The sequence below is a fragment of the Lycorma delicatula genome, chromosome 4, assembly GCF_047948215.1.
Source record: "Lycorma delicatula isolate Av1 chromosome 4, ASM4794821v1, whole genome shotgun sequence".
In the NCBI taxonomy this organism is placed as follows: domain Eukaryota; kingdom Metazoa; phylum Arthropoda; class Insecta; order Hemiptera; family Fulgoridae; genus Lycorma; species Lycorma delicatula.
Window position 1 is genome coordinate 43347621 of NC_134458.1, and position 17182 is coordinate 43364802.

The following is a 17182-nucleotide window of genomic DNA, read 5'->3' on the forward strand; positions in this document are numbered from 1 at the left end:
ACAATAAAAACTTAATTAAAATCAGTTCTGTAAATGCCTGAAGCAATAAAATGCATTTTTTTTCTTACAATCAAATAGCATTTTGTAAGAAAATCTGTTTATTTTAGATTACAGTTAAATTTTATTATTTATAAACTTGTTATACATTAAAAAAAAACTATAATTTATCATTTTGCATTGATCTTTGGTTTTATATAAATAATCCTACCAGAAGGAAGGTAACAACACATAAATCATTAATAAAATACAAATTTGTTGAGAAACCTGTACAAAAAAAAAAAAAACAATTTATAATAATAAAATGTTCAATAAAAATTAATGTAAGAATATTTAGTATAATTAAAAATTTAATAATAAGCATTTGAATAGTTTTACCATTATCTTATTCTTCTACAAAATATTTACCTTTTATATACTTGTTCTGATTAATAGAATGAACCTTGTAATATTCTTAACATCGATTTGCTTTGTAGCTCTACTGGTTAAGTAATCATATTCATTAGCTGATGAATAAATATTACCTACTTAAGCTTAATATAAACAAAACTAAAAACCTAAAAAATACTAAACCTAAATTTACTCTTTAATCTCAATCAATGACCTCTTTAATCTTCAATCTAATGTGTATTTACTCTTAATTCTCAATCTTGATGGGATAAAGGCCAACAGCTGAAATAAAAGTTTAGCATGTTACATCCCAGTTTCTTGCGTGCATATAACATTATTATTAATAACCAACCAAGCTCAGATTACACCTAACATTAAACTTCTGCATTAAAATAAATATATGATTCAATAACATACATCAATGAGAACAATTCACATAAACATGAACATTGCTATAAAATTTAAAATAGCCGATAGTCCGTATGTTACTATTTTCTGATTAAAATCAGTAAATAAAAAAATGATCAAAGTACATTTTCTACAAAACTTTATACTTAACTATAAAAAAGCCAATAAATTGAGCGTATTATGTAATATTCTGTAGAAACTAATTTTTATTTTCTATAACAAATAGAAATGTAAAAAAAACACAAATTTTATTAATAAATGTTATTAAACTGTCTAAAGTTACCATCATTTTTTCGTCCTATCTAGCAGACTTAACACTTCGTTTGAAGTTAATATTTTATTTACATAACATAAAAAAAATTTGACTTAAAGAAAAAATAGTATATAGGAGTATTTTGATTTTTTTATACAGTACCTCTGACTAAGGTACTTTTTTCTATTTAGTCATAATCACGATCAATAAAAAAGCCACGTTCTACTGTTTAATATTGATGATAATCTTAAGCTGACAAATTTGTAATCCAAAGAAGTTAAAACTTTATTCTCATAAATAGCTGGTATAGTTTACTATTTCCAAGTAAGAGACTTCGTTTAAGGTAGACGTGTTGTTGGCTGCTCTGCTATTTTTGCTTCTTTGACTGAGATTTTGTAGTTATTTTTTTGGTACGAGCATTGGGAACTGTTGGTAAAAGTGTATTGGATGTGTTATTAAAGTTTCAGTGAGTTTGATTAATGGACAAATTTTTTATTTGAGTTTTTCTGTGATAGACCTTATTGCTATTAGCAATAAGGTCTGTGATTGGCTCGTTCTCGAGCCTTACAAGTTTCAACAGAACGGACAGTTGTTTACTGCAAAAGTGACGTCAAGAGGACTGAAAATTTATGAAGTTTTCTGATGAGTAAATTATTCTAAGTCCCATGGTAGTTTATAAGGGGAAACCTTTATCCCAACATAACTTCCTACCCTTTTCGATTTCAACCAAACCCCTTGGGATCTTTATCGATCTGGACCCCCTGACCCCCACCGCCACCCAAAAAAAATGTTTGATCTCATTTTTGGGATTATACATTTTACCGACCCTCTGACGCTACCTTATTTTTATCGTGTGGGTACTCTGCGGATGCGGAAATCGGCCCTGAATTCGTTTTTTTTTCATTTTCAAGAAGATTGGACTAACCGTTTAACCATGGAGAGACGAAGATCAGTGCCACTTGCAAGGACATCGGAGGCTTGAGGTTCTAAGCAACAAACGACTGCAAAACCTAAGCAAGGTCAGGGTAAAAGACTGAGGCAACTATCTTCAGAGGAAGAAGATCCGCAAGTGGGTACTTCAGCGGAAGTAACGTATCAGCTGGGACTTCTTGTCTTCAACTTGAAACAGAACATGGGGGCTGGGCTAACGAAATACATATTGCACCATGAAAAGGAGCTGAAAAAGATATACAAGAGTTTTCATGCGCTTATCCAGATGTCACCGCCGTTATCTACGGTGACACAGGCTAGCCAGAGTGAGGGATTGTCTAGGGTACAAATGATACAAGATCAGTTGAAGAATGAGTTGTCTGATGAAGAATTGAAAGTGTTATACCTGGTGTTTGACCTGGAAAAATAATATCGAAAATCACTGAAGTTAACGATCCTCCTAAGGAGGGAGATACGGTTTATTTTTGTGACCTTTCTAGTCAGATGGACCCGCGTGACCATCCGGTGCGAAGTTTCGTGGGAGTAATACCAGGTGATATAGTCAAGAACGAAGTGACTATCACGGGGAGGAAAGATTCCCAAAGTTAGACAAGTGTGTACACGGTATATGACGAGACATCCAACGGTGAAGAGAATGCAACTTTGACTATAATGAAGGCTATTAAAAAATAATCGGGGAAATTGGGTTTTCGACGTTTGTTATGCCTGGTGGTAGGCTGGGAGTGTTAGTTCGTAAGATGCTGGTATATTTAGCCAAAGACAAAGCAGACAGAATAAAAGTTTTGAAGACAAAGGAAGAAAGTTCCAAACAAGATACCGTTAGTACAGGGATCAAAAAATCTCCCCGTCTATAGATGAAAGTAAGACGGTAGTAGTTAAATCCGAGGAAAAGTCTTATGCTGAGCTTCTTAGAACAATGAAGCAGTCCGTATCTTGCGAGGAGGTAGGAGAGATCTTTTCTTTGAGGAAGGGAGTTAAGAATGAATTTTGTATCCGCGTGAAAGGTATACTGAAGGCTGAAGATTTTACTACGTATAGTCAAGGCGCAAGAGCAAGAGATATCCTTTAGTATGAGCGCCGGAGTACCGCAGGGCTCAGTCCTTGGACCACTTTTATGGGTCATTGCCTTTGATGGTGTGCTTCGGCTAACATTTCCTGAGGGTGTACAAATTATAGCATACGCAGATGATCTGGCAATCCTTGTGCAAGCCAGAACGATCGATGAAGTTAAAAACAAGGCAAACGCTGCATTAGAGACAGTTGGTAGATGGCTCATTGATAGAGGATTGCAGTTTTCGATTGAAAAGTGTAAATACATTAAATTCACTGGAAAACGTGTATTGCAGCCAGTAGATATACGAATTGGAGACTATAATATTGAGGAAGTAACAGTATTAAAATATCTTGGAGTCATCTTACAGAAAAACTGCAGATTTACTGAGCAGGTACTAAGTGTCTGTCAGAGTGCGGAGAAACTGACTATATGCCTAAATATAATTTTGTCAAAGCAGAGTGCTCCTCGGGCATCAAAAAGAAGAGTTTTAGCGACAACTGTAGTGTCAACAATGATGTATGCCGTGCCGGCATGGAGTTGTGCTCTCACTATTAGCAGAAATAGAGACAGGTTGAAGAGAGTACACAGGGGGATACTACTGGGAGTAGTATCTGTCTATAGAACTGTTTCTTACGAGGCCCTCTGTGTGCTCTCGGGAATGTTACCGATTGACCTTATCGCCAGATATAGAACTGACAGGTTTTTAGGGAGAGCAGAAAATGAAGTCAGGGAAAACATACATAGAATCTGGCAGGAGAGATGGGCGGAGGCTGGAGTGGCTGGATGGACAAGAACCTTAATTCCAGAATTAACAGGATGGATTAACAGGCGGCATGGAGAGACTGACTATTGGATCACCCAGTTCCTGACGGGACATGGGTGTTTCGATGGTTATCTCCATAAGGTGGGAAGAAGGAATGAACCCACGTGCATGTACTGCGAACAGGACGATGATTCTGAGCATACGTTTTTAGTATGTAATAAATGGATAAGACTAAGACACGATGCGGGTATTCATGGAAAAACGCTGAAGAAGACCATGGATTTCATGCTCAGCAGTAAGGAGAACTGGAGGAAGGTCGCTGATTATATAAAGACAGTACTAAAACAGAAGAATGAACATGAAAGAAGTATGGGTTTCTAGTATGGTAGGTTGGGTGGACAGCCTCAGCGGTGAGAGCCAGCATGCTTAGGTGTGCTGGTTTCAATGATCCGCTGAGGACTCCTTGGGGTATGCTGTAGGGACAAGAGAGTATTATAAAAGATCCGGGGGTCACATCACGACTTGTAGGTATGATGTGGTTCCATAGAGGACATAATAGAGAATAAAAAATCTCAAAAGAGCTACCGGTAGGCCTGACCTGCCATTCCGGTATATAGCCAGTAGGCGAGGAGGGCCTATTAGAGTAATAGACACTCCCCTGGGTGGCGTAATACCATCAAGTCGGTCCGGCCCAGGGGAGTAGAGAAAAAAAAAAAAAGGTGTGCCGGTTTCAATGAGCAGCTGGGGACTCTGTTAGATTGGATATATAATATATCAAAATAGATGATTGTGAACCGAGGCAGGTATTATTAGAGATAATAGAGAAAGGTGATAATAAAGTAGACCAGGTTGAGTACAAATAACCCACTGGGTTGGTCTAGTGGTGAACGCGTCTTCCCAAATCAGCTGATTTGGAAGCCGTGAGTTCCAGCGTTCAAGTCCTAGTAAAGCCAGTTTTTTTTACATGGATTTGAATGCTAGATCGTGGATACCGATGTTCTTTGGTGGTTGGGTTTCAATTAACCACAAATCTCAGGATTGGTCGAACTGAGAATGTACAAGACTACACTTCATTTACACTCATGCATATCATCCTCTGAAGTATTATCTAAACGGTGGTTATCGGAGGCTAAACAGGAAAAAGAAGGTTGAGTACAAATAGAAGAATATGAAGTAAAAGATTGAGACCCAAGACAGGCACTACTAGAAGACACAAATTGATGGGACAAAAGACCTGAGACAATTGGTGAAGAATCAACCAGAGAGTGAAGTAGGTAAAAACACCCCTCTGTAGAGCCATCGTTCATCTGCGCTTGAGTGGATGGGTGATGGTGATGAAGCACAGGGACTCTTGACCCCCTGAGTTCAAAGGCACCCCCAGGGTTGAGCTATGCTTAATAGCTCAACCTTAATGGTGAAATAGGAGTTTTACTTGGTAGGGTGCAGGCACACATAGACTCTTATAAAAACATCTAGCTGAACACCGTTTGAGTCCGACACTCCACCACTTGTGGTGGGTATGTAAATGGTATTTCTTCACACCGAAAAAAAAAAAAAAAACAATTGCCTGTCTTAAAGCTATGATTTATGAAGTAAATGCCATACTATTTAATAAAAATTACGTTTTGGAAAAATTAAAACATAAAAGTGTTGAAACTTAGTACAGAATGTTATGAGCAATTAATGGTCCCTTACATCAAATAATGGACCTACTTAAAAGAAACAAAAATTTGAAGTACTGTTGAAATCTTTGAGAAATCATACATCATTAATCCTCTCAAATCATACCAAATTTTAGTTTGTGCATTAATATATTTAGTTTTAATACATTTTGAATTTTATACACAGTCTTAACTTAACAATTTTAAGAAGCATATTCATTTATGTTAGGTCAATTTACAAAAATTTATTTAATTGAGAACAAAGAAAATGTAAAATGTCTTGTATTTTAAATTTCAAGACATGTTTCAAAATTTTTTGTTTGGAGGAAAACAAAATAAATAAAATGAATTGATGAAGGAGGGATTAATTAAAACGTTTTAAGGAGAATCAATAGGGAAAATAAGTATGTTAAATGTTACAATACGAAGGGTATAGGCATATACTACAGAAATGTATATATATATATATATATATTTAATGACTTATTGACTGGTATTATGAGATCAACAAATTACAAACGAATGCATGAGGTTGAGGTGAACAAAGAAAGATGTCACTGATTTTAAAACAGTTCTACAAAAGATCACAAATTTGAATTTTAGTAGTTTACTAATGTCTGGTCCCTCTCTCAAATTTAACAAAATGTTTACTTAAAATTTAATTTAATATTTGGAGCTTATGTAACCAAATTTTTAATACTACAGATTATCATTACAAATTCCTGCTTCTCAACATTTTTTTTTTATTTTTAACAATAAAGTATAATTGAGCACTCAATTTTTTGTTTCATTTTTTGGCCATTTCATAAGTCCAATAAGAATATAATTTCCTACTTTACTAAGTTTTTCAATAAATAAATACTTTAAAAATTTGGAACTCATCTGTGGCCCATTGAACCCCTAATTGTGATAATTCACAGATTTGAAAAGAATGTTTAAATGTAGTCGTATTCATTGCATCAATAACATTTGATTTTTAAATTTAGAGATAACTTCATTTTTAATCAAAAATTTACCTTATAATTAGTACAAACCAAGATTAACTTCTAGATGTTAATTTAAGTTTTTTAAATTACAAATATATTTCATTGTTAACCTTTGATAAAACAAAATGTTTGAAACTTATTTGTTCACTTAGTTCATATATCATGTTTGAATAGATTTTACATTTTTAGGAGTGGTACAGACCTTTTACTTCTGATGAAGAAGGTGTTTTTTTTTTTTTTTTTTGACGTAACAGTTTAGTAACAAGCCAAACCAAGTTATATTTTAAGGCTAACAGCTCTTCCATTTTGACTTCTGCCTATTTTGTCACAGAGTTCTAATTTATAATACATCCTGTCATGGCATCCAAAGATACAAACAATAAGTACATTCACTACACAAATAAGGGAAATAGGACTACTCTCAGGATATAGATCCATTAATATAATAATAATCTATCAATTAATTGTTAGTTTTGTTAACTTTTAATGTAAAATAATTTAACAAATTGCTACCTAGCAGCAGAACATAATTTTGATATAATTAATTAAAAAATTGATTCTCTTACTGTTTTTTTCTTTTTTCATGATTTCAATTGAGTACTACTCATACAGAAATCTCATTCTTCAGAATCGATTGTTTTAAGATTATAGAGATGTTAGCTATCTTGATTCCAAAAATATTTTTGAAAATGTTCAATAAAAAATGAATTTTAGTAAACAATTAAAAGTAAAAAAAAAACAAGGTAATTCTGTCTATTTTCAGATAAAAACTGTTAAGTTCAGAAAAAATAATCAAAATAAATTTTTCAAAGTAATAATTAACAAATCTTGTCTTGATAGAACATGAAAAAACTGGATTTCTTATAAGTGTTTTTACTACGTGAATTCTTGTTTAACGATATGAAATTTGAATCAAAAGTGGTTGAGGTTCAAATTAATCAATATCATTGAGTGACCAGCAACATGTTAGATTATAACAGTGGTCTATACTGATTTCTAAAGGCTGAAAAACCCGTTTTGAAATACTACACCACACAGTTTAAAAATGATCTTTACTCTACCAGCAAATATAGCTAGAATAAATAGTATTATTTATTAAAGGGCAAATTATGGTGATCAAGTTAAAAATGAGATTTCAGGTTTTTTGAAAATCTCTATGTTTTTAGGGTTCAACCAGTTCATCTAAACCAAAAAAAAAAAACATATGTATGTATGTGCATACATATGTACATATGTGTATAGCACTGCTTTTGGCCTTATCTCAGGATTGACCTAACTAATTTTCTTCAAATTTGGCTCGAATATTTCTATGTATTGGGCATTGATCATATTAAGTTTTTTTTAAATTCATTAAGGGGTGGGGGATATTGTGAAAAAACCAATTTATATTTTCTTCAGAGGCATTTTTGAGAAAACTTTATAGAGCAAATTTATTACTTATAATGCATATATAAATAATCTCAAAAATGTTTTTCAAAAAACCTCATCTCTTAAAAATAAAATAAATTGTTTTTGTTCTTCTACTCTATCTTCCTTCAGTTTAAATATTTTTCAAACATTTTTTGAAATTTTATGCTTCATATGTAGCGTTATCATGAAAAGTCTACAAATTTTTTTAAATTATAGATCCTGAACCAAAAAATCAGAAAAAGATTTTGCAATGAAAAAGCTGTGCAAAGTACTGTGTGACTTGTTTTCATATCATGCTGACAAAATTGAGTAAGTTTTGTAACAAATTCATACAGGTGTCAGACACACTTTTCAATTTTTTTCAGATCATAATACTATATTATAAAACAAATTTGTCAGACTCTATTGTTTATCAAGTAAAATAATATTTTTTTATTTATTTTGAAACATGCTTAAAATCTAATTTTAAAATTAGTATACAATCTAAATTTTACACCAAAGGCTCTTAAATATTTTATCCAAACTAAACTACCAGATATTTACAGAACACAAAGAATCAAAATTAATGTCTACAATTTAAAAAAATAATACACTCATTATTAAATAAATTCTGGAGCCTACAGTAATAATATATTCTACTTTCAACCACAGCATGAACTGTGGTTAAATCATAAACTGTAGCTGTTGATTTTGTTTTCTGTCCATCAGACTCCACAGGGTCATCATGAACCTTCTTATGTTAAAAGGCTGTGAAGGACTAATGTTAAATTTTTTTTTTTTTTTTTGTCTTCAGTCATTTGACTGGTTTGATGCAGCTCTCCAAGATTCCCTACTTCATTTCAGTATACCCTCTACATCCTACATCCCTAACAATTTGTTTTACATATTCCAAACGTGGCCTGCCTACACAATTTTTTCCTTCTACCTGTCCTTCCAATATTAAAGCGACTATTCCAGGATGCCTTAGTATGTGGCCTATAAGTCTGTCTCTTCTTTTAACTATATTTTCCAAATGCTTCTTTCTTCATCTATTTGCCGCAATATCTCTTCATTTGTCACTTTATCCACCCATCTGATTTTTAACATTCTCCTATAGCACCACATTTCAAATGCTTCTAATCTTTTCTTCTCAGATACTCCGATCGTCCAAGTTTCACTTCCATATAAAGCGACACTCCAAACATACACTTTCAAAAATCTTTTCCTGACATTTAAATTAATTTTTGATGTAAACAAATTATATTTCTTACTGAAGGCTCGTTTAGCTTGTGCTATTCGGCATTTTATATCGCTCCTGCTTCGTCCATCTTTAGTAATTCTACTTCCCAAATAACAAAATTCTTCTACCTTCATAATCTTGTCTCCTCCTATTTTCACATTCAGTGGTCCATCTTTGTTATTTCTACTACATTTCATTACTTTTGTTTTGTTCTTGTTTATTTTCATGTGGTAGTTCTTGCGTAGGACTTCATCCATGCCCTTTACCTTCTAAATCTTTTTTACTGTCAGCTAGAATTACTATATCATCAGCAAATCGTAGCATCTTTCACCTTGTACTGTTACTCCGAATCTAAATTGTTCTTTAACATCATTAACTGCTAGTTCCATGTAAAGATTAAAAAGTAACGGAGATAGGGAACATCCTTGTCGGACTCCCTTTCTTATTACGGCTTCTTTCTTATGTTCTTCAATTGTTACTGTTGCTGTTTGGTTCCTGTACATGTTAGCAATTATTCTTCTATCTCTGTATTTGAACCCTAATTTTTTTAAAATGCTGAACATTTTATTCCAGTCTACGTTATCGAATGCCTTTTCTAGGTCTATAAACGCCAAGTATGTTGGTTTGTTTTTCTTTAATCTTCCTTCTACTATTAATCTGAGGCCTAAAATTGCTTCCCTTGTCCCTATACTTTTCTTGAAACCAAATTGGTCTTCTCCTAACACTTCTTCCACTCTCCTCTCAATTCTTCTGTATAGAATTCTAGTTAAGATTTTTTATGCATGACTAGTTAAACTAATTGTTTTGTATTCTTCACATTTATCTGCCCCTGCTTTCTTTGGTATCATGACTATAACACTTTTTTTGAAGTCTGACAGAAATTCCCCTTTTTCATAAATATTACACACCAGTTTGTATAATCTATCAATCGCTTCCTCACCTGCACTGCGCAGTAATTCTACAGGTATTCCTTCTATTCCAGGAGCCTTTCTGCCATTTAAATCTTTTAATGCTCTCTTAAATTCAGATCTCAGTATTGTTTCTCCCATTTCATCCTCCTCAACTTCCTCTTCTTCCTCTATAACACCATTTTCTAATTCATTTCCTCCGTATAACTCTTCAATATATTCCAGCCATCTATCGACTTTACCTTTCGTATTATATATTGGTGTACCATCTTTGTTTAACACATTATTAGATTTTAATTTATGTACCCCAAAACTTTCCTTATAACTTTCCTGTATGCTCCGTCTATTTTACCAATGTTCATTGGTAAAAATACTTAATTATAATCTATTTTTGTCTTTTATTTACCTTTGTACTCAAAAAGTAATGTTATTCCAAGACATATGAGTAATTTATTTGCTGAAATATAGTCTAATCCTCACTATTTCTATTGTAGCTATCATAGAAAGCCTAGATAGCACTGCATTTTTTGAGCTTTACTGCATTTATAATTATTGTGAGAGACAACCAATTGCTATCGAAAAAAATCATAAATTTAATATCTGGAACGTATCTGCTTACAGATGAGTTTATTTCAACAAAAAATTGTCATGTTTAGTTCAACTGACCCACTGAAAAGTGCTATTTACATAAACCCCATAAAATGTAATACATTTCATATGTAAAGGAAAATATTATTAATTAAGGGATTTAGAACAAGCAAATAATTAATGAAGGTTATTGAAAAACATATAAAAAGATACATGTAGAGTTTGTAGACAGAATAAATAAAATTTCATTCCTTACTAAAAATGAAGCTGTGTCATCAGCTTCATTCCATTATCATATCATTCACCTCCAGTTAGGGTCTGGTTGAATGATCTTTAGTAGGGTCAGATATCATGTTATGTAGTTTTTTGAATGAGAGAAAAATTGTTCATTTAAAACACCTTGGAGTGAGAGTTCTTTATTTGCTAGAGGAAAGCATGCATTTCAGCTGTTCAGTACAAAATTACTTCTGAGTTATGTGTCAATTGCAACCAAAAAAGAATAAAAGATGCCCTGATCCTCCTAGAGATTGTATGGAAGATCTGTATCACCATCAGATCTAGCCTTCAGCTTTTTTCATGGAAGGGTATGCTGTATTTCCTTCAAGGGTGTATCTTTTTTCTCACAACCTGCCTCTTTTCCATATTTTAAAGTGTGTATAGGACTGACAATGATACTTCGTTACTTCTGATACATTAGCGGCTATGCAGTTCGGTCGTTCGGTGCGAGGCTGGATCTTTTCCCCTTTGGAAAAATCCATGCTGAGGATGCTGGGGTTAATTGCAGTTAGTATAATCTAGTATAACATTGCTGTGATCTGATGAGGGAGGCTGATGTCTGTTGATTGGTTTTCTGTCCATCTGTTATGCAGCAAACCTAATGAGTAGTGTCAATCAGGTAAAGCTAGGCCAATACAAACATAAACATCTCATTATGGACCAAAATTTTTGGTGCTGGGGATAAATGTAAACTCATATTCCAAAAGTAACCCACTAGTTTCCTTTTATTCATTAAAATAACTAAATAATACTCACTAACATGTGGTTCGTAGGGTTTCATTACAAGATTTATGACATTAGTCTATCTGGCAAAAATAATAGTTTATTTCCTCAAGCTAGAAATTTTAAATTACAATTTGCAACTACTACCTGATCAATATACAAGAAAAACATACTACAATTTTAATTGTATTTGTTTTCAAGAAGTATAAATGCTATAATTTTTCTAATGTAGGAAAGTAATCGACATTTATCTCATTGGACAAATCATAATAAGGAGGAGAGGAGATCTATTGATAAATGAGCAAGTTGGAAATAAGTATGCAATGACAAACAGTTAAAGTTAAATAAACAATGGCTTTTCAGTAAGTTACAGTAACTTATTATAAAAAAAAATATTCTTTTCACCCTAATTGTTTTCTCTTTCAGTCTTCTTACTCTACTACAGTATGTGAGAGTGGCAGTTTGTATCTCTGCTTTCTCAGTCATAATAAGTTTAAAAAAAAATCTTATTTAGGCAAAAAATTATTTTTTATTTAAGTAAATAAATTTTTGGAAAAAAACAATTTTTAAATTACTGAGTTTACTAATATTTTAAATTTATTAAAAATAAATTTAATTTACTTGGGGAAATGCAAATTCCCCAATAAAAACTGTTAATAATCATAAAACTTTAATACCATTCAAATATTTAATTATAATTTATGCCTGATAATGAATAAAGTTAAGAAAAAATAAGGTAAAAAGAGAGTAAAATTTCTACAGAACAATAATTTTTATTCTTTTTAAATTAATATTCTTGGTTATGTACTTATAAGAACATTACAATTTAATGTGTACACACATTAAATTGTTGCTTACTTACAGCTTATTAGTATTACTTTTTCTCTTTTTCATTATGTTGAGTACCTTTGTGGAGATCTCCATTTGGTCAGAATGCAAAAAATACATAGACTTTGAATTAAAATCACAGTTAAAAAATTTGTAAATATATCTCACATTTGAATCTTTTTAACTGTGATTTTAATTTAAAATTGATATATCTGTATATTCTGATGAAACAGAGATATCTACTAAAGTGCTCAACATAATACTACTAAGCTGTAAGTAAATAGTTATATTTTATAAATAATTATATTCTGCTGATAGGATGCAATTTGCAAAACTATAAATATCTATATTATATACAGAGTGTAAAACCAAGCTCTCCTGATATACTTAATGTAAAAATAAAAAAATTATTATCCAAGTAATTTTTATTTTTATTTTACAGCTTTTGAGCAAGTTGCAGTTGCTTTTAATTTTTAACAGTAAATTTTGTTTTTACTCATTTTTTTTCACCAAAAAAGAATTTGGTTTTTGTTCACATTAAATAACTACTTTTCTGACAAATGTAGTAATGTACTATTTCTAAACAAAATTCAAATTTTTCCAACTTTCCTTTGTTTTATTCAACTTATCTTACAAAATTTTGTTCAGAATTAAATTCTCTATAAGTTTATGCATTTACCCATTTACCAAAGTTACTGTATGTCACATACAAGTATGCCTTTTTTACCCTAATTTATTGATTTTCACCCCAGATTTCTAAAACATTGCTGCAGATACGGCTCCTGTTTCATTGGGACCTATTTCATTCAATTTTTCAGATTAAAACCGATAAGAAATCACCTATTTTGCCCCTTAATTAATTTTCTAAAAATTTCAGTATGACCTCATTTCACCAGGGTAGCTGAAATCCAATCAAATTTTTCGCTAACCATAACTCGTGAATGAAGCATTTTAGGACATATTTTTATATGAATCTTTTCCATTATTTTCATGATTAAAATAGATTATGAAAGTCCCGGGAGAACTTTGTAATATACTCTGTTTAATATTAATAATTATAAGAGGACAATCTAATTTTTCAGAAATCAGTAACACTTTCTTTGCAAATGGACAAGAATGTTTTATTAAACTCAATAAAATTTGTTTATACAGACTTTTACTATAAGTAGGCTTACTACTCCTTTTTTTAGATTAAACAAACAATTAAAAACTAACGTTTCAATTCACTTCATAAATAACTTTACAATGTCACGTGCAAAGAAATATTAACTAGTATAAATGTTAAGGTACAATTAAAATGCCAACATGTAAAGCAAGTCAAAAAACTTTAATCAAACAGAAAAGGTATACACATGTTAAAATTAAAACGTTATACTCATATGGTACACACATTAAAAAACTTTTTAGAAATACACAGCACATAACATTTTTTTTAGTGTGTGCTGTGTTACCATAAAGTTCAGTGGGTCTTACAATAATCCATAGCTCTTTCTACAAAAGAATAATAATTCATTCTGCTACTGCATGATTACACCAATCCTTGGCATTAGTAGTCAGTAAAAATGCACAATGTATTGTGTACACAATCATGCTCATCAGCCTCTCTGTTCCTATCTAATCTCTCAATAGTATGGTATTTAGTCTTGGTTTATCATGTTTCTAAATAGACAGAAACAACAATTTATAGAGGTACGGCTAATACACATTCAAATGTATATTGGTACCATTAAGTTTAGTTTATTGTGATATAATCAGATTTTTTTTAAATACTGAACACCCACCCACACACATATATTTTTTTATTCTTTTTTTTTTGAAAATTCAAATAATTCATCAACATATTGATCACTGTCCTAATTAAATTAAAAAAAAAAAATTACAACTTAACCACCAAAACACAGTAACAGAAAAACTTAAAATAACTAATAACAATAGTTGACTTTTGCGGGATCCCGCATTATCAGTTGACTATTGGTATTTATTATTTTAGATTTTGCTGTTACTGTGATTTGGTGGTTAAGTTGATATTTTTTGAATATATATACATACAATACATATATATGTAGAATAATATAAACAAATGATGACTAAAAAATTACAAAAGAATATAAAGACAGTTACAAAGTTACCGGTGATAATTCATTGACATATAAATTAGTTTTTTTAAAAACATTCAATATTACAAGAACAATTGAATAACTGTAAGTAATACTTAAAAGCAAATCTCCACATAAAAATAAGATATAATATAAAAATTAATAAATCATAAAATAAAAATTTATCAAATGAAATGAGCTGAACAAAGAGTTGAAATTAATATTTCTTTAAAAAAACTTTTTTAATTTTAAATTTCAAATTTTACATAATAAAAAACACATTTTTCATAATTCCTGAACAAACATCAATACCAGTGTGGTTACAAATACAAAAAAAAATCAACCTTTTTTCTATCCTGAGAAGATAAAACTCACAGATTCAAATTATGGACATTTCATCATCTAACATATATAAATACCATAGATTAATCGATCAGTAACAATAATCGATCAATATTTACATTTATGTAAATATTGATAAATATTATTTGTTACGTGCTGTAATCTAATAGTTTTTGGTGACTTGTTCTGAGACAAGTTACTCCTAAAAAAAGATAGACAATCTCAAGAATAACAAGCATCCCATAACAGGATTAGTAATAAAACTGAAAAGTGAAGTTACACACAAAGCCTTCTTTGCTGAACCAAATGTACTGATGTACACCACAGGGATTGGATGTATAGAGAACTCAATTACTTTAAAAGAAAGCTAATTTGAAGTACTCTAATACCTCAGGTGCTATAAAAGTGTCACAGCCATAAAGAAGACTAAGAGAGAGTACAAAGCAAGAAATTAATGTAAGCCTTTCTGTTGAGAAACAATATACTACATACATTGTTTCAACACAGTAAGGGGACAAAAATAGACTTTTTTTTTATTACACAATGTTTAATATTCTTTTTAAGGCTAATAAACTTGAAATTAATTAAATCATTAAAAATAAACACCTCAGTTTAATGTAGTTTTTTGTGTTTGCATGTACTTTCTTTTTCCTGTTTAGTCTCCAGTAATTACCTTTCAGATAATACTTCAGAGGATGAATGAGGAAGATATGTATGAGTGTAGTCTGTACAGTCTCAGATCGATCATTCCTGCACGATCTAGTATTCAAATCCGTGTATTTGCATGTACTGTACTACCCTCATAAAACAACGGTCCTGAGATTAATACTAATGAAAGAAAAAGAGAGGAGTCCAGGTAAATATGATATACTATGAATAAAATAGACAAGTTATTTTTTCTATTTCTAAGTATATAGTGATTTTGCAGTGACAAACTAATTCTGGAAACACATAAAGAAACTCTGCATAACTTTGACTGAAGCAGATACACTCCCACAGTTAACAGAATTCCTATATTAAAACACTAAAATATCTCAGAAAATTTTTTTTATAACACAAACCGCTTTTTAAACATTGCTACATGTGGGTCATTTACAAACAATGAAACACATTTCTAGATAATTTTAGAAATGTCTTCTCCTTTTAATAGAATGTTATATTTTCAACAGCCTTCTCACTATTAAAAACTTGTTCAACCTTTACTGTGTAAAAATGTTTTGAAAAATTAATAAAGTAAGCAGAAAAATGCACATTATTTTTGTTATACGTTTGAGGACACATTGTTCATAGTAATTGTCAGATTAAAACCTGATGGCTATTACATGATGTAGCTCACAAACTGCCTATGCAAAACATTTTGCTATATTTATTAACGTTAGTCTATGATTGTAATAACAATTTTTAACACATTTCACTATTAATGAAGTTTCCTTTGAAGTAAATAATAACCCCCATTATCCAATTTACATCCTTATCAATTCAAAGAACCTTCAGAGAATTCAACCCTAAGCATGCAACTATTTATTAAAGAGAATACTTAGATGTTATACAGTTTATATATTGAGTACTTATTTTTTGGTATTATATTATATATAAGAGGCTTTAAAATTTGTAATTGTTTTTTTTTTAAATACACTTAATTTACAGTTTGATTATAAATTGTTTTGCATTTCATGTAAACATTTTAAACAATGGAGATAAAGTTTTCTTATATTATTTCTTTTAAAATTTTCATTGAATTTTGAAAAATCAATAACTAAGTAGTATAAATCGTTAATGTAAAATTGAATTAAAAATATGAAAATTTTTATAACCAGTAAGTTATTAAGAGTAAATTACAATAAAGTTATTAACTTTTAATAGATATAGCTGACAACATTATTAATTATATAACATAAAAATGGGTTTGATTAAAAAAAAAAATTAAAAGGCAACTTATTTGACCACAATTTTTAAATACTCAAAAAATAAAACTAATAAAATTATATGTAACAAATAACATTACCTTGCTCAAAATAGTGTAAAAATTACTATAACACTTTATTTACCTGAAAAACTTGCAAGGATAAAATCAGCAATTACAAAGGCAGGTTTTACTACACGATTAGTACTAAAAACTGGATATAGGATGGGGTAAGAATGAAATTTAAAAAATTTATACTGTAAATTGAGTTAAAAAACAAATGCTTTAATTACAATAGTTACAGACCTGCAAAGCACCTGCATAAGTGTTAAGTGTGATTTGTCTGGAATGGAACATTATGTTGCAAAAAAAAAATTTGTCTTTAAAGATTAGGAACTACAAGTATAATTTCTCCCAAGAACTTCC